Raw genomic sequence first — 19,565 nt, 5'->3', positions numbered from 1 at the left:
CTTTAATTATTTGAACATTGTATTTTGTATAAGGAATGCTAAGTGTAGGAGCACCAATAAACTGACAGAACCGGAGACTATCTCACTGACTAAACGGAATAACAGATACGTAGAAACATCTATATAGAAAGCAAATGGCAATAAAGGTGAAGTATAAATGCTTCATTTTCAGAAAATTCAGTTTTAACAATCTAAGGAATAGAATGAATATTTTATAATTATTATGATGGAATCATTTAAAAATTACAGTAAAATGGTTTTCACTTATTCCTCTGTAACATGAATGAAATGTATTGGCAATTAACAATTATACTCTGATATTTCTGCATAGCACACTAACTGCAATGAACATTAATATTTATGTGTTACCCACGCTGTTACTGACTGGGCCAGATTTGGTCCCTAGATCCTCATTTCTCTATTCCTAGAGACATAAATGGGAGCTGCAGCTGAGCAGCTGAAGGCACATTTTCAACTGCTGTAGTGTATCATTCTTAGAGTTTATGTCTTGAAAGCTTCATAACCGTGGCAAATCAGCTCTCACCCTGGGAATGGTCTTAACCAAGTTGGAAGCTGTAACCCTACAGACAGTGCCAAGTGTATCCGAACAGTCACTCACCTTACTGGTGGAAACATGGTGCTCTTATTTCTAAAATCACAAAGTATTTAAATGACAATTTTGAACAACATGATCTCTCTCTCTCTCTCTCTCTACCTGATCAAGCGGACATAGCTTCATAAATTTACAAAGCGACTACCCTGTGTGACGCTAGAGGATGTAGCTCTCCTTTAGTTCTCAAATCTGCATTTAATCCTGCACATTTCTCAGAATCTTTGTACAGAAGAGGCTTACTGTGTCCCTTTTGTGGAACTTCTTCCTCAAAGTACTCCATCCTGTAGCTAACAGAACTTGCCTTTTGGGGATTAGGTAATGCCTACGACAGTTAAAACAAACTTAGACTTCAGAAATTTGTCTTGCATCAATTCTTCCTTCATTTGTAAGGAAAATGTAGTAGGAAAGTTTTAAAACCTCCAGTTGTTTGTGTTTTGTTTTTCGTTTTTAGAAATTCTTGAATGCTCACAATAGTGGAGAACCTCTTTGTATTTATTTTTATTTTTTATTTTTTTAAGATTAATTTATTTGTTTGAGAGAGAGAGCCCACACAAGTGGGAGGGGCACAGGGAGAGGGAGAGAGAATCCCAAGCAGACTCCAGACTCAGCACAGTGCCCGACAGGGGGACTTGATCCCACAACCCTGAGATCACCATCCGAGCTGAAACCAAGAACCAGCCACGTAACTGATTCTACCACCCAGAAGCCTCCATCTTTTTATTTTTTTAAGATAAGTATTATTAACTTGAAATGCTTTTCATTATTGATATCATGTGACATCCCTTTAAATTAGTAAATTGTTTCATTATATTTGGGGGGTGCATGGGACCCAAATATGTGGGTTTAAGAGAAATAAAAACAAAAGGAAAATATGGTTCTTGTTTGAATTGGAACGTGTATCCTTGACACTTATATTTCTAAAGTGGTGAGGAGTTTTAAATTAAAATATCATCTTTGCCAGCATTTTAATGAATTTGTACTTGAATGATTATCTTTGTTGGGGTCCATGACACACTGCCTCATGGGATGCTGACACATTTGGAACAGTCTTAGGGGGAAATGAGGTTCCCACAGCATCAAACCCATTGCACTGCTCCAATGCATCTCTTAAAATTCTGGTCAGCCTCTCCCAATCAGATACTGAGAAGTAATGAGGCATCATGGGCAAAGTAGTAGCAAATTAGTGGTTTGTAGATAAATACATGCTCATCATTACTTGAAGGTAATAATATATGAGGTAAACAAACAGTAAATCAAACTCTTTAACCCTTCAATTACTTAAGATTTTATGTGAATAGTTAATCTTTCCTTTTGAGCTAACTTTTTTCTCTTGTCTATGGAGAATATATGTTATCTCAAATAAATATATAAAATTTCCTCTCTTTTTCAAATAAAGTATCTGGGGGCTACAGTATTGCCTTCTAAAAAATCGTGGTTTATTTTTTCCTTTAGTGGGGTCTGCACCCTACCATTTTCAATGACTGATGCCACAGTACTATATGGCCCAATTCATAGGAAGTAAATATGTTCCCCGATCTTCTGCAATTTTAACATGTGATTGCCTGTTTTGCAAATGGTAGCACTGGATATGTGCTCTACTCTACTCCTGTTGTGTGCTGATTGGTTACTCTAAGAAACGTTTATACTAGAACAATACAAAATAGAAGCAGGGTGAAAGAGGAGAATTTGGCAACTTCAACTTGTTTCCCAGATTTGAGCCACGTTCAGACTGGCACAAAATAATTTTTAGATGGTCACCAAAATGAAAACATAAGCTTTTAAAGATCTAGAATTTCTGGGCCGTCTGGATGGCTCAAGTCATGATCCCAGGGTCCTGGGATTGAGCCCTCATCGAGTTTCCTGTTCGGCCAGGAGTCTGCTTCTCCCTCTCCTGCTCCTTCCCTCACTCATGCGCTCTCGCTCTCTCTCTCTAGCAAATAAATAAATAAAATATTTTAAAAAAAGATCTAGAATTTCTAGACCCTATATACTTCAGTTTGATAGACACTGACAAACTATTGCAGGTAGGGGCGCCCTGGTGACTCAGTTGGTTAAGCGTCTCCCTTTGGCTCAGGTCATGATCACAGCGTCCTTGGATGGAGCCCCGCATTGAGCTCCCTCCTAGCGGGGAGCCTGCTTCCTCCTCTCCCACTTCCCTGGTTATGTTCTCTCTCTCACTGTCAAATAAATAAATAAGATCTTTTAAAAAAGTAAACTCTTGCGTGTGGATAGATCAATCCCTGTCATTACCCTTATTTCCCCCTCAAGAAGCATCACAAGAATATCTAGGGGACCCATTCCAAAGTTGAAATATTCTCATGGTCTGGAAATTGTTTCTGAAATTCCCATTTTGTAACCTCTCTCCTTTTTTTTTTTTTTTTTTTAAGATTTTATTTATTTATTTGACAGACGAGATCTCAAGTAGGCAGAGAGGCATGCAGAGAGAGAGAGCGGAGGAAGCAGGTTTCCTGCTGAGCAGAGAGCCTGATGCGGGGCTCCATTCCAAGACCTTGGGATCATGACCTGAGCCAAAGGCAGAGGCTTTAACCCACTGAGCCCAACCTCTCTCATTTTAAAACATTTAGTTCCCCCCACCCCAGTCTGTAAACTGTTCATATATTCTAAGATAATAATTCAGTTTCCTCAGAATGGCCGGGTGATATGTATATCATATCCCATAATCTTATTTAGGGTTCTTTTCTTAAAAAAACAAATTAAAAAACACCCATCTCTACCCATTTCCCTGAAACTGTCTCCCTGGTTTCCGCTTCCCACCATCCCAGGGGAAGAGCCCTAACTGGAGTCTGACCCGAGCAGGCAACCGTGCCCTGTGATGCGGTCTGCATGCTCACTTCAAATGTTCTTTCCTGCAATTCTTCTAACGGGAGGAAAGCGATCCTGCAAAATAGTGTCGTGAAGAATCCATCAGTTCTGCATCGACATGATTACATCGTGCTTCTCTGAAAGCTTGTCTGAGTAGCTGTGGGAGGGTTCTTGGAGCTCTGGATACAGCGAGCAGGGTGCTGTCAGGCAGGGTACCCCGGAGCCCGGCTGTGTGCATTCCCCGCCGGCCCATTTTCATTCTACATTTGCGTGATTGTCCTTGTCTCAACAGCTTACTCCCATGGTCTGGTTATGAAAAGATGCTTCATAGAAGCTGATGATTGCTTGATTCATAAAAACATGTATTTTTCGCCTTCCTCGCCTGTATATTTAATGACTGGCAGAGCAGAAAACTTTATATAATGAGGCAGTGTTATTGCCTTGGAAACATTGATCGCTTTCCTGCCTGACTCATTGTGTAACTCTTTCACGTTGGATAGGAATGTCATTTCCTGTTTCTTATCTCGAATATGCTCCCCTGTTCTCTTCAGCTGGGCATCGGCCATCATGTCCGTCTAGTCCCCTTGTGCGGCAAGGCAGCATTTGAGATGAGAACTCCACCCAGAGGACTCGTTCATAGCCTAAGAAATCTTTTTAACCCTCCAGACCAGCAGGACTTCAACTTGGTCACATTCTGCACTTCTAACACTGGTGTCAGATTCTGGCCAGGGTCCCAACAGTCAGCGTTGCTTTCACTCCTGTATTATTCTACTGTGTGTAATCCTGAATTTTGCCAGTTGTACTCCGTGTTCAAAGCACTGTGTGTGTGTGTGATTAAAACAAGTTCCAGTGCATATAACACAGTAACATCTCCCTGTTCAGGGTTTCCTTGGAAAAATATCCTATTGAAATACCTGAATTGTTGGCTCTGTCATCAGAGTATCTGGCTCTGAATGGTGGTTTCACCAGGTACTGCCTCTGTGGCTTTGGTTAGGTTTCCCAGGTGCCTTCTTGGCCAGCTGGGTAGCCCGCAGGGCAGTTGGGTGGATTAAACGAGGTGATCACATCAAGCTCCCCAAGGAGCAATTGTCAGGGAGTAAGCACTCAGTGATGTCGGTTATTACCAGCCATTATTTTTCTGTAGTCTTAGGAAATGTTGATTTCTATATCCGATGAGTGACCTATACAGGCTTACATAGAAAAGGTTCTTTTCATCAGAGAAATAGACTTGGAAAATGCCTATCTCCCGGAGGCTTTCTTTGGGGGATCCTATAGCTTACTGGGGAGCCGCTCTGTATTCAGAGCCGTGGCTTCAAGCTCACCCTACATCTAATCAGGACAAAATGAACAGGACCGCTGCCCAGAGATGAAATCTGTGTCAGATTCCTTTGCAAATATACATATACATATACATATACATATACATATACATATACATATATATATATATTTTTTTTTTTTAATATAGCAGTGGTTTTTGAAATACATGGCAAGTCTTGCTTCTCACTCTGGGCAGGGTTTCCACTTAACTTGAAACCGAATTTTTCTCTCTCAATAGCATGCTTTGCAGCTGCCATTTTCTGGCTGCCCGTGGGTTGACATCCCATCCAGAAGTAAAACCACTGGGCCAATTTCTGGCCTTGGAGGGCTGTTCCAGTGTGTGAGGGTACTGTTCTTTTAAGGGCGGCTGCCACTTGAGTGCAAGTTCATTGTTTGAAACCCCAGCTGCACTTCATTAGCGTAATGACCGCAGACCAAGAGGAAGGCTTCCTGCCAGAGGTGACTCAGTGTAGGGTGAGATGCTGCTCCAAGAGAATGCAGCTCTACCACGGGCCGCTTAACCTGGACCCTGGCTTTCATAGCCCAGGAGGAGCATTTTAGTTTCAAGTACTGTGGTTGTTTTCACAGGCCCATAAAGGGGATCTTTGTCAGAACCTAATCATTATCATAACATCTGAGAGGCCACATAATTCCAGTCAGTTCTGCAAAGAACCGATGGTGTCAGTTATGCATAGAACTTGGAGCTGGTTTTGAGGGAATTCTCAGAAAGAAGGCATGGTTCAAGCCCTCTAGTAGCTTACAATTTAGTAAGAAGATAAGACAAGTCTAATCACCCATTATTCAAACAAGTAGTCCTTGGCTTTCTCTTATGTACCTGGAAATGGGCCAGATGAAGGAAAGCAGGTGCATAAAGCAGCCTTTGCCCTTGAAGAATGAAAGTATAATGAATCAGAGTGATTCCTTTTCTCCCTTTTAACTTTTTACTTCAAAATAATTCTAAACTCAGAGAAAAGATGGGAGGTATATCACGTATACCCTTTATCCAGATTTCCAGTCGTTAAGATCATCACCACGGTTGCTTTTTTATTATTCTTATCCTGAAATGTTTTTCTCCTTCTTCTTCCTCTTCCTCGCTCCTCCGCCTTCTTCCCCAGGCTTCATCCTTTCTTTTCTCCTCTCTGCTGCCTCCTTTTTTTTTTTTTTTTCCTATCCGAATCAGCTGGAGGTAAATTGAAAACTCCTAACAATTTACTGTGTATTTCCTAAAAGACAAGGACATTCTCCTACCTAATCAAAGAACAGCCAACAAAATCAGGAAATTAATAGTGATATAATATTACTTATCTAATCCGAGGACCTCATTTAAATTTTACCAATTGTCCCAATACTTGTCTGGATAGCACACAAAAATTTTTTCTTTGTAGTCCATTATCCAATCCAGGATAACATGTTGCATTTAGTTGCCTCATTTTTTTCCTATGTCTCTAGTCTCCTAATTCTGAAACACTTCCTTAGACTTTTCTTATCCTTTGCAACCTGGATGTTTTTGTAGCATTCAGTTATTTTGTAGAATGTCCCTCAATTTGAGCTTGTTTCTTCTTGATTAGATTTAGGTTATGCATTTTTGAGAGGAATATCATCAAAGTGTTATTGTGTCCTTCTCATTATATCATGATAGGAAGAAAATGACATCAGTATATCCTATCACTGGCCGTGTTAACTATGATCTCTGGCTGAGGTGGTGTTTGCCAGATTTCTTCACTGTAAATTATTAATAGCTTTTCATTGGTAATGAGCAAATGTCTCATGGAGCACTACCTTAAAATCATCTTAATATCTTACTTAAGCTCTCTGCTTATTTGATCATCCTTGCTTGATTCTTGCCTGAATAAAATTTTACTGCAATGGCTGCCAAATTTTGATTTTTCTGATTTCATCATTACTTCTGCCTTTGTTGGTTGTCCTTCTACTGAAAGGAAGTGTCCGTATCTTTATTTATCTGCTTATTTTCTTTGTATGACAGCAGTCTCCTGACTACCCACTTCCCTCTGGTCCTGAAGACCCCAAGAGTCTCACCGGCCTCTTGTAGGCCCTGATGCTTCTTTGGCTCCAGCCCTATTGGTGGTGCCCTCCGCAATATAACAGTAGGTACCATCCACTAACAAATATTTTATAAAGCAAAGAAAAAGAAGAAAGGGAAAAGAAGAGGAAGACAAATGACAGCTGCTACAGTCTGAATGTTTATGTTCCCCTAAATTCATGTGTTGAAGTCCTAATGTTCAGTGTGATATTATGAGGTAGGGCCTTCGGGAGGTGATTAGGTCATGAGGGTAGGGCCCTCATGAATGAGATGAGTGTTCTTATAAAAGAGATCCCCAGGCCCCATTCCCCCTTCTATTTGAGGGCCTGGTGAGAAGGTACTGTCTGTGAAACAGGAAGTGGGCCTTCACAGACACCAAATCTGTTGACACCATGATCTTGGACTTTCAGCCTCCAGATGGGTGAGAAATTAATGTTTGTTGTTTATAAGCCACCCAGTCTATGGTACCATTGTTATAGGCGCCCAAACAGGCTAAGACAATAGTCTTAAAAAGTAATAACCGTAAATTGTCTGAAGTTCATTGTGCACTCCACCGTTCCCTCTTATTATTATTAGATTCAATTATTAGATTTCATTGTTTGGAGATTTAATGTTTAGTACTTTTAAACCCAGCAAATTATTGTACTATTTTAATAGCACTGTATAATATTTTTAAATTCAGACTCGAAGCAAATAACACATATAACATCTTAAAATAACCTGTATTTCTCCCATAAAGTGAAACAGCAAAATATTGACTGTAAGACGTTCCACATCTTTTCCTCTTTTTCATCCTGACTTGTTTCCTTGGTTCTCCCCTAATGATCAGTGCCAAGACTCATATCTCATGTTTAAATAAAAGAAATGCTGATGAGGAATATTATAGGGGAAACCGTTTCTTCCGCTCTTTAGTTGGGAGGTATGTGTGTGTTTGCGTGTGTGTGTGTGTGTGTGTGTGTGTGTGTGTGTGCATGGTAGCGTTGGTCTAGGAATAACATGGCAGAATGTCCATTTACACCCCTCCCATCACAAGATACTTAATCCTCTGCTTCCCCTTTCCTGTCTTTCCCCAGTAGATCCCCGAGAGGCTGGCCTAAGGAGGAGATATCCTAGATGATTGCTCCTGAGCAAAAGATATCATCTAATGAAAACAAACTTGCTCAAAAATTTCCTGAAGAGGTTAAGACTGTACAAATAAGCATTATTACTATTTGGCATAAACAGGAGTGTATGCTGGGTATATTGGTGACTGATGCATGGGTATTTCCTCTTGTTTAACCTGAGGACGGGCACCACTCCTGTGGGGAGGCTTGTCATCTACCAGCAGGGCCATCTGGAGAGAGAAATGTTTGGGGCTTTCTGTTCTTGTATAGCAGTGGGAGAAGAAGGCCTACTTCCTTCCCTGGCTCACTAAAAAGTCTTATTGAGACCTTGGTTGACTGATAACTTGGGTGGCAGATCTGCTGATCTGCCCCTATAATACCAGAGCAGAGGCAAAGAGAATTGGTGAGACGGTGGCCAGGGTCCCAGATGACAACAGAAGATGGGTCCCTCGCTTGTCCGGGGGCCTGAGAATTTGCCATAAATTGTAACTTTGTTTTTGTCAGCCCTGCTGCTTCATGGAGGACAAAGAGACACTCACATTGGAAAAATGCAGCTTGAGACCCCCAACCCAGAGTCAGCTGGTAGATGCAGCTAAATATGGGTATGCAGGCTAGTTGGCTACAGGAGGAGGAGTCCATTGCCAGCGGGGCCCTGTGGAAGCTGCCACCTAGCCACCCTATCCCAAGGTGATGGGTGGGGACAGAAGGCCAACCAAGTAGAGGACTAGAGGCTGATGGGTTAAAGGAGACATTGCTCCTTTGCATGGTCGCCTCCCTTCCCCCCCACAAGCCCACCTGAGGAACCAGCATCTCAAAGGGGAGAAAGAGGGGCCTGAGGCTGGCATTCCCCCTGCCCCATACAATTTTACCTTGTGCCAGGCGAGGAAGGAGATGATTTGAAATCATTATTTGGGTTTGAAGTTTTATAAGAACAGGACTGAAAGAAGATTGTTTTAATCAGCAAAAATAGCTAAAAATACATGCAGTCTGGTCAAATAATCATTAAGGGAACCATTACCCACAGTAAAAGGGAGGTGTGTCTTGAATAGAGTAGACTTAGTGTCGATTCTTATAAAATAAAATTCTTTAATGCTCAAATGCCAAAGAGCTGAGCTTTCTGAATAAGCTGTTTACATGGACATCAGTTACAAACATTTCAGAATGCTGTCCTGGCTTGCACAATTCTGCAAGACAGTTTTCCGAGTGCATCTAATACAGATATCTGCTAGGAGATGCAGAAGCGCGTTACTAACCTAGTGTCACAGCAGCAGAGGGGAGGGAGAGATGACTTCCACATGCAGCTTCCCCTGGGCTCTCCCGACAATAGGAAAGTTGCCAGATTGAGCCCAGATGAACTGCCACCTTCCTCTCACTTTGATCATTAGAGAAGGGAAATGCCTCAATTTCCTCCCCCAAGGTCAACCCACTTCTATACTGATTCTTTCCCCTAGCCCTAAAATACGCTTCCTGCATCAAAGCCTAAGATCTTTCATTTACTGGCCCTTGTTTGCAAGTTAGAACAGAAGTGGACAGAGGCTGGCTCTCTTCGGCTTTGTTGTTATCATGCTGTTCACTGCAGTCACCGAATGCATTTCAAATAATATAAAGAATTAGAGCTACAAGGTGCGTATTTTCACATGCGTATCCTTTTAAAAATGTTTTTGGTAGGAGCTTGGGACATAGAGTTTGACAAATTTGAAATAAAAGTCTAACTCTGCCATTCCCTGGGAAAACCCATTTGATTTCTTTCAGCCTCAGTGTCTTTACCCATGAAATAAGTGTCTTCAGTCATGGGAAATAAGACCAATGTAATATGATCACCAGGGAGCATAAGTGAGGTGATGGATTGAAATGTCCAGCACTGCCTGCCACCTCGAGCACCTCAATAAATGGAAGTTCTTTCTAGTCCTTCCTCACTCCCTGCCTCTGGCCCAGGGATGGGCACAACAAAAGATACTCAGGCATTGTTTTCCAGCTCCTGGTCTAGCACTTAGGGTCGCCATGCCCAATAATCCATTCCTGCTAGCTTCGGTGAGAAGGGGGTTTATTGTAAGGACATAGGAGAATCTCATGGATTGGCTTTCCACGTGGGGAGGAGCTCTTCATTTGTACTCCCCCATGATGGATGCTGGTACATGGCTTTTTCTTGTCTTGTGAGGAAGTTCACTCCTCTTGGATTCTATATAACTTTGCACTTCAGCTTCTGAAAGTTAGCCCAGTCCATGTTTAGGCTCTCCCATGTCAAATTTCTTAGAGGGACAATCTTTTTGTTCCGATTTAGTGAGCATTTTCTCTCTGGTCAGCTCTGGTCAGAGCAGTAAACATGGCTACCTGGGCCTCCATAGTCAGCCAGGCTGTGGGTGTGCTGGGCGAGGAAAGAACTCCCATCTCTGCCACAATGGCTGTGACTGAGTGGGGTTCATGCTGTGCTCTGTAACTAAGGAGGTTTCTCAGAGGAAGAGTTTCCACAGCTCACATTGACTATAAAGAAAACACCATGTATACATTTCATAATCAATTAAAAAATTTTTACCTGAAAAACAGTTACTGATTATTTACTATTTGACAGCTATTATCTCAAGAGATCAACAAATATTAATTCATTCAGTCTTATAACTGGTGGCTGAAAAAAAGATACACTGAATGACTCTGCATTTGCAGACTCTACTAAAAGCATAGAGAGGCGGAGTGGTTAGCCCGAGGACACACAGCTAGTTGGCAGTAGAGCCAAGATCTGAACTCAGGCAGTGTGGTGTGCAGAGCCCACACTCCAGACTGCTGTATGATGCTGTGTCTCACACTAACACAGCCAGTGGCCAGAGAGGTCAACATAAGTACTTAGGATCTAAGGGAGGAAGGGTATTACAACATGACACACACCCCCGCCCCCTGCTAAGCACTTTCAGAGATGACAGACTGGAGACTGACGGTCACCTCCCCCTTGTCTTTTATTTTTGCTGGGGTCAGCAGGTATTGTCGAGCACCGTTGCACACTTCATGATACCTCGAAAGGGTTACATGTGCTAATGGTTCGGTTTTGCATTCATGTTTTTAAAACCTTTTCACCTCGGTAACATTTCCCATCTTCTAACAACACTTTAAATTCCATTTCTATTACTTGAACATCAGGCACAATTATGCCATTTTGAGTTTCTTCTTTGCAATTAATGCAATCATATGACACATCACTAATGCCAACCAGGAGTCTTATCAAAAAATAGTATAAATTATCATATTTCTATATACATTTGCAAATGTCTTATCAACATTCCAATCCTGTATACATTTTTATTAAAAAACACTCTCCGTGTTGGATTTCTGGAACTGTTCCTATCAGCTAAACTAGATCAGCTTACACGACTGTCTCAGTCATGGAGGAAAACTCTGATTGAAATTGGCAACTGAAATCAGGTTACATGAGATTTTTTATCCAATCAAAGGTGCTCTCTGAGCTATCAGAATTGCCTGTGATACTATAAGACCATTTCTCATATAGTTGTGTAGAGATAAACACAGATATAGATCATCTACATATATAGATATATAGGTGTATAATATCTACAAGGCCATTTTCTCATGTAAATAATGTTATATATCAATATATAGATATGTACAATGAACAAATTTTATATATAAATGCTGGTACTCAGTAATGAGCATATTGGGTTAATTCTTTAGAGGATGATCTAAAAAAGGCACCGTCAAAAGTTGCCCAAGTACCTCAGATCATTGGTTGTGTTTTGGTTTGATTTATGGAAAAATGGGTATATCAGCACAGAATTTGTTCCAGAGAATCAGTGTGATTTAAATTTTAGTAAGTCACAATTCCTCTGTTTCAAATATTCTGTCTTTAAATAATGTAAGGACAAAAAATACCTCCCTATATATAAGATGCCATTTTGCAGAAAGTACCTCCAGCTCAGCCTTTGGGGTAGAAATTCATGGGGAGGAATGGAAGGTATTTCCCACTGTGTTCTCCTCCCCTCTTCCAGCTAAGGAAGGTGAACAGGTTTCTGTTTCTAATTTTAAAGCCCTTTGCGTAGGCTCCTGAGCTCTCTTCCATTCTTGTAGAAAGGGACAGCAGAACATGGGCTCTGTTGAGAAAATGAGAAGAGGGAAAAGGAAAGGAGGAAGGGGAAAGAGAGGGGTCTCCTGTTTGTCATATTAGAATCATTTCTAGGGTTGTTAGATGATCTAGGATGTGCTGGGGCTCATGGACCAGGAGAGAATTTCTAAGGGAATACTGAGCAAGTGTCCTGGAGTACTGGTCAGGTGAGCGGACCCATCCAGCCCTAAGCCCAGGAGCACTCACTGGGAATTCTGTCCCTTGTGTGGGTAGGTGCTTTGCTATCCCTGTATATATTAGGTCTTTGTCTATTACCATTCTAGTCACAGTAGTGTAAGTCCCTCCATCTCAGGATCATTTCTTAGTTGCACAATAGCAGGAAGCCCAGGCTGGGTCAGCTTCATGAACGTCCCACCTGTGCAACTGAACAGGATCTGCAACACAGAAAGGTCCTATGCTTGTGCTCTGCTGTCGTCTTCTCAATTTCTTAATAGTTTTATTTTTAAGCTTTGTATTTTGTAAATGAGGTCCAGTGGGACCATGGAACATGTGTATGAGCAGAGAAGATGATGCCATACGCATGTCCACTGTTCCTTGATGCCCCGCTCGCATATAGAATTCACAGAGTTCCATGAACATCGAATTCCTATGGACACAGGATGCAGAGGAGTTCTAGAAGACTCAAAAGAGAGTATGAGGTAAAGCATGGCATCCATGACTGGAGTAAATGAGGGTGCTGATATCCCTGAGAAGCTACTCTTTTCTGTTTGAACCACAACTTGCTTCCAACACAGGAAGGAGGAAATGGTGTTCTAAGAAGTCTCAAGGAACACTATCATATTCTTTCTTAACCATGTTTCTAAGATGATATTGAAGAAAGCTAGGGCAACCCATAATTCTTTTTCTTTTCAGTCCTTTCATACTCGTCAGCTAAAGATAAAACATTTTGGTCAAATGTGCACACATTGAACAGGAAGTAAAAGAGTAGAGGAAAGTTGGTGTAGCATCTTCACTGTTGGGCTAAGAATGGAATACATATATATGTATGAGTTAGGAAATAGAAATTGTGTCATTTCAGTGGTTCCACAAACAAGTTAAACGTTCTCATAAATGCATTTAAAAGTAGAATTGCACAATATAAAGATGAACAGTAAAATTCATGCCAATAATCTGAAATTATAATTTTTCTTTCCTTAGAGTGAAATTAAATAACAAATAAACATCATAATCAGTCAAGAGAACAAGGCCATAGAGGAAAAGAAAAAGCTTTATATTTTAGTATCTTTAACAACAACGTTTTCATTTTGAACTAGAATTTGTGAATGATGTAGCCATGCGTGACCCCAGGGTCCCTCTAAGGCACTCAGTGGGTTGGGAGAGACACGAGTACTAGAATTTGGGGCTATGGGCTGACATTCCAGGATACTCTGGGCCTGGCTTAGAATAAAGTAGACACAGACCCCAACCCAAAAGCCAAAGTTTCCTGACCTTCGTTTCTTGACCTAGAATTACTCTCAAGCCTCTGCAGTCTTTATTTTTGGTCTTGTACACAAATTCTCTTTCTCTCATTAGCCTCTGCTCTGTATTAATTTCTTATCCTCCATGCAACAAACCAATGCCGTGACTGCTTCTAAGTCCATTTTTTACTCTGCAGGCCAAGTTTTAGCATTAAACCCTTATCTTTACCAGCCTCCAAGACGGGCCTGTGGCTTGTTTGGGCTTCACTCACTCCCTGCCTGTCCTATGATATTCTAGTTGCCAGGCCTGGAGAGAGCCTCCATTTCTCTTTCTATCGATAGCTTTTTTCTTCTCAGTTCATGAATGTTAGTGGTAGTGGTTATTGGCATGGTAGGAAGGGATAGATATTGGAGGAAAACACGGTGCTTGGTTTTGTGCAGTCATTCTCCTTGGAACATCTCTGATGAGCTTTATCTGCTGGGAGAATTGCCTTTTTACCCCCATAAATATTTCCTAAGTCCACTATACTTATGTTTAATTTACAAATGAGTGTTCATTGGCTCTTTCTTCTGTGAAGTGAGCAGAACTTTGAGGCAAATCGAGTCAAGGAATTCAAAAGAAATAAATCAATAAGCCAATGAAAAAGCACTTTATAGTAAGCATAGAAATGTTGTGCTATTAAAGCTATAGTTGAGTTAAGTATATAAACAATACTGGGTGTGTATTGTGTCAATTCTTATTAATCAAAAGCATAATCAAATCTAATGAGCATTGGCAGCAAATTCTCCTTTTATGCACATAAATTGCTGTTTGTCTACGTATGAAAATAGATCAGTATCTCCCAGGGTGGAAAATATATATTTATGGTCCATTATAGTGGTTAAGAGCATGGTGTCAGGACTTCAAAACCTGGGTCCTGAACCTGACTCTGGCACTTATTAGCTTCGGACCTTGGGCAAATGGTGTCATCTGGGAAATGGAAATAATAGCAGTGCTGACCTCATAGGACTACTGTAGTTTTAAATGAATTAATATGTGTAAAGTGCTTAGTTCCATGCCCTGCATATAGTAATTACCTGATAAATATCAACTATCCCCATCATTATTATTATGTATAGGATGAACAAGAAAATAGAACAGAACTCTGAGCAAGATTTTTTTTAAGTAATCTCTACGTCCAACATGGGGCTCAGACTCATGACCCTGAGATCAAGAGTTGCCTGTTCCACCCACTGGGAGCCAGGTGCCCCTGAAAAAGATTTTTTTTTTTAACGTAACAGGGAGGCTTTGGGAGATTAAGAAGAGGAAAACAACAAAGTAGAAGGGAAGAAATGAATGTATTTCTACTTGCTTTTTGAAATTCACAAATAATTTCAAAAGTTGAAATTATTTGTGAATTTCAAAAAGCAAATTGAAATTATTTAGAGTAGTTTTCCTTGGCCATGCATAGAGTGCTAGCACATTCACTGAGCATCTCCCTCTCTGATTATTATAATCACTATCAACTTAGTATTAAATCCAACCAATGAGCTTGACCCAGCAGCCATACATTGCTCTTGCTTTTCAATGGCTTCTTGTTCTAAAAAAAAAAAAAAAAAAAAAGGAAAGAAAGAGAAAAAAGCTCCCTAATTTATGGTAATCTAATATGTGCACAGTGCTTCAGATATTCTGCTAAATCAGTGCAGTCAAAACCCTAAAATTTCCAGCATTCTCAGACATAAGTTGCATCAGCCAGCCTAGGGCATCGGTTGAAAGGTGGAGGAGGGAGAGAAAAAGAAGAGAATGCTTTATAATAGGGGGCTATTATTTCTTTTGTCATATTTTGGTTTCTTTAAAATTGTTCGGTTGCATTTAAGTCCCCAAGAGCCACAAAAATTATGTCGAACAATAGCAGGGATTTGTGAAAAGATTCCTTAGATAACATTTGAAAAACACAAGCAGCCCTTGAACCTTTTTGCATCCAGTACATCTGACAGGCTTTGTGAGCCACAGCCACCTGCAAGAGTTCTAAAATAGATGCTTTCATAAAACAGAGAATTCTCAGAATTGATGTGTTAATATCATTCTCTTAATTACTTGACATCTGACCTAAGTAGCGGTAACAAGATGATTTCGGCCAAAGTGAAAGCAAGAGTGGAAGCCGTCATTCACATATTTTTGGTCACAGAAAAGACAGCTAGTGAGGAAAAAAAAAAAAAAAGAAAAGAAAGAAACATCTTATGGTATCAGCTAGGCAGACAGTCTACCCAGCTGAAGTTCCCTAAATAATTGCTTAATCCACCGCTTCACTTTTCCTGTGTCTATCAGCCTAGGTTTTCAATAATACAGAGGGTTTACTTAACCATCTGAAGGTGGCGGGAGGGGCGAGATTGGGAGGGGGTGTGGAATCTTCAAAGGAAAATGTGTATTATAGTGATTTTGTTTATGGGGATTTTTCAAAGCGTGAAATAAAACATACAGAAATAAATATTGGTTTAAAAAAAAAAACACTTAGAAGCTCTGGGGGGGAAGAAAAATTCCAAATAATGGAAACTTCATTAAAAGATAGAAATTATAGGTCTGAAATTCAAGTTCAATCAGTAACTTCTACTAATCAAACCAAGGCTCCCTGTGTGGGTCACATCCCAGCCCATCTGCTTACTTCCCAGCCCAAGACAAGGTTTTATTTCCTATTTGTCTTTCTGTTTTTTTCCCCAAACTGTCAACACGGCAAAGCCATACAGCTGTGGGTAAAGCAGCTGTGTGATATTCTGCCTCCCATACCGTCAACCAAATTATCTGCTCAGTTTTTCTTTATTACTGGTACTGATGGGATAAAATGCCAAGGGCTGGGGGTTGGTTTATGTCCTCTAACTCTGGCTTATCGGGGCACTCTCTCTTTAGCGCCTCCATTTGCTAATCTCCCCTTCAGTCTTCTTCCAGCCCCCCCTCTCTTTTTTTCTGTCTTTTCTTCATTTTCTTCAGAGAAAGATCACATTGGGGATATCATTTGAATTCCTGATTATTTTCTTATTAAGTAGCCATAAGCATAACCATGCACTTAAAAGTTCCCCTTCCCTGTTTGGAGAGTTATGTAGTACCACTGTGGCAGAATCATGCTTCGTTGAGCTATTTTCATACTTAACCATAAACAACTGCATGATGAAGATCTATACATAAATCTCTATGTTCGTTTCTGATTCTTTTCATCCAGATGCCCAGAAGCAGCATTGCTGGATAAAAGACTATGAGCTTTTTAAAGGTTTTTGATGTATAATGCCAAATTGCTTTCCTTTCTGGATCTACGCGTGTAGGAGAGTCTAAAGCCATTTTTAGTCCATCCCCCATGGGAGGGAAATGTGTTTTCTTTTTCTCCCCAGTGTAATGCGGGGGCCATGTCGGACCTCAGAGCAGCATTTGCCAACTGGATCTGGGCTGAGCGTCCCTCGGGGTGCTCAGGACCAATACAGATGTCTGGTGCCCTCACCTAGGGATTGTGAGGCAGCATCTGTGGGCTGGTCTCCAGACTCAGACTTGGCACATCAGCAGGGTCCCTGGGGACATTCCTATGGCAGAGAAGTGGGAGAGGCATTCCCCAGGAGTTGGGTGAGCAGAGCGGGCAGAGCAAGGGCAAACAGTACAAGGCACTTGGGCATGTGCCTCCTAGGTGGAAGCTTAGAATGAAACATTGGGATGGGGTCTGTTTCAGGGATCCCTAAGGCTGGACCCAAAGATGCACAGGGAGGGAAAAGGGGTTTGGGGAGGACAGAGGTGATTTTGAAGGTAGGCATTCAAGAAGAGCCAGGGGAGTGTGAACACAATAGTTAGGGAAGGCTTCCCCGGAGGAGTAGAGCTGAGCTTGCTGACAGCTTGCCTAAGAACCATTCTCCAGTCCTTAAGTGTTCATACTGTTGCAGTTTCGCCAATAATACTGCAAATTCATGTTTTGGGCAGAAGGCGTGCCTGTGTGTGCACTTGCACATAGACATGAGTACATATTGCTGTATATGTACACGTATATACACACACTTCGCCCTAAAACCTCATATGCGTAGGTTGTGTGGTTTCATTAGATGGAAAATGCATGACTACATTCCTCCCATTAAAACCTTAGAGCATTGCAGGTAAGCCTAAAATTATCTTTAACTCTCATTACCTAACGCATACCTCTCACCCGCTCAGGTAACCATTGCCATCAGCTTGGTATGTGGATTTCCACAACTTTCTCTGTACATCTATATGCGTGTATAAAATATATAGAATCATAGTAAGTGTGACCACATTGTTTTGTGGGGGGCAGGGTGAGAGAAACAGCATTTTCCTCCATTCTAACTTTATTTTAGAGGTTGCTGGATTTCAAACTAATTTTTAACTGCCTAAATAATATGAGTGCAGTCTCCTTGTAAATAAATAAAAAAGAAATCATAGATAAGGCGAAAATTTCCTTTGTCTGCCTTCTCAATCCTACTCTGCTCCTTTCCAGAGGCAAATCCTGTCATCATTTTGGATAGCAACCCTGGCAATGGCTGTATTTTATAACTTCTCTGTGTCTCCATTAATTTCTCAACATCTAACTGCTGCTGGGTGCACTTGGGGAGACTTGGAACCATAAGAATATTTTATAGATTATCTAGTCCAGCCTTTCATGTACAGATAGAGGCACAGATCAAATGCCCGGTCAGGTCACACTAATTACCATGGCCTTGGTTTTTGTGACCCTTAGCCAGTGTGCACTTCACTTAATCTGTGTTACTTCTAGTAACTTCCATGTATATGGTTGAAATTGAAAGCATCCTTAGGAGCAACTCCATTTCTTCATTCCTTAACGATTTTTTAAAAAAAAAGATTTTATTTATTTATGAGAGACAGCATGAGCAGGGGAGAAGGGAGAGGGAGAGACAGACTCTATTTATGAAAGAGAGTGTGAGAGACCCTGAGCAGGGGGGAAGGGCAGAGGGAGAAGCAGACCCCCTGCCAAGCGGGAAACCCAACACGGGGGCTCAGGACCCTGAGATTATGACCTGAGCCAAAGGCAGATGCTTAACTGACTGAGCCACCCGGCCACCCCAGAAGCAATTTCATTCCTGAAGAATCTGTGTGGTTCTCTCTTTTACCAAGATGTAAGCTTTGGGGAGGAGAGGCTCTGGGGAGGTCGAGCTTGTAAGAAGCTACACTTCCCGTGACTTTAAGCAACTGAGAGCACCAGGAAGAGTATAGTCCTTGGGTTTGGCTCCTGCCACCACCATGGGTGAGAGGGGCCTGGCCCCAACTCTCTGATTCCCTCTGTCGAGCGAGATTTTCATTCTGAGGCCAACCCTTTGGAGAGCAGCTCCCACCTTTCGGCTTTCTAACGATGCCAGAGGCAGAAAGCACAGCTGGACTCTTGAATTCCAGGGTTAGTCCATTTCCGGGATAAGCAGAAAGAAAAAAAAAAGAGAGAGAAAAGAAAGAAAAGAAAAAGCCCTTCAGCTCACAAAGTAAGAATCTTTGAAATGAAAGTTCAGCAGAGAGTAAATAGGGAGCCCCACAATGCCATCGCTAGAGCCATGTTTCAGAGTGCAAGGGCACTTCCACTCTGTCACGGAAAGTTGAGAGATTTCATGTTCCTTAATTAAAACCTATCTCAGGAGTCAGTGGGAGGCACCTGCACAGCCCCTACCTGAGGATGCCGATTTACAGAAAAACTTCCAGCCGTGGGATTCATACAAGGGACACGCTAGCAATTGTGAGTTTCTTTTCAAATCGGCTTCTGTCTGTCATACCTATGTAGTTACAAAATCAAAAGGGATAATAAAGTTCAATTGTATATTCACAGTTTGATATTTCTATTGACAGGTCTCACACAAAAAAACACCATTTGAGGAAACTCGGATTCTGTGTCCCTCTCTGAAAGGCGCTGAAAGGCTCTCCCGGGGTTGCGCCTCCCCACCCAACAACCCCTCTAAATCCGAACCTCTCACGTGGCCCCAGCAAGGTTCAAAGGTGTCAAATTGGGCCTCCTCTCCCCAGGTTCCGTTTGTGATTTTAAAATATCCCTCTGATGGTGAGGGAAAAAGGAAACCACCCAGACCAAACCGCAACTGAGTTGAAATCCCAGCTCCTCGGCAGAGAAGAGCTGTTAACCCAAGCGACGCCACACGGCCGGCAGAGGGGCCGTCACGT

The sequence above is a fragment of the Mustela lutreola genome, chromosome 3 (assembly GCF_030435805.1).
Source record: "Mustela lutreola isolate mMusLut2 chromosome 3, mMusLut2.pri, whole genome shotgun sequence".
Classification (NCBI taxonomy): Eukaryota; Metazoa; Chordata; class Mammalia; order Carnivora; family Mustelidae; genus Mustela; species Mustela lutreola.
Note: the sequence above shows the minus strand (reverse complement) of the source record.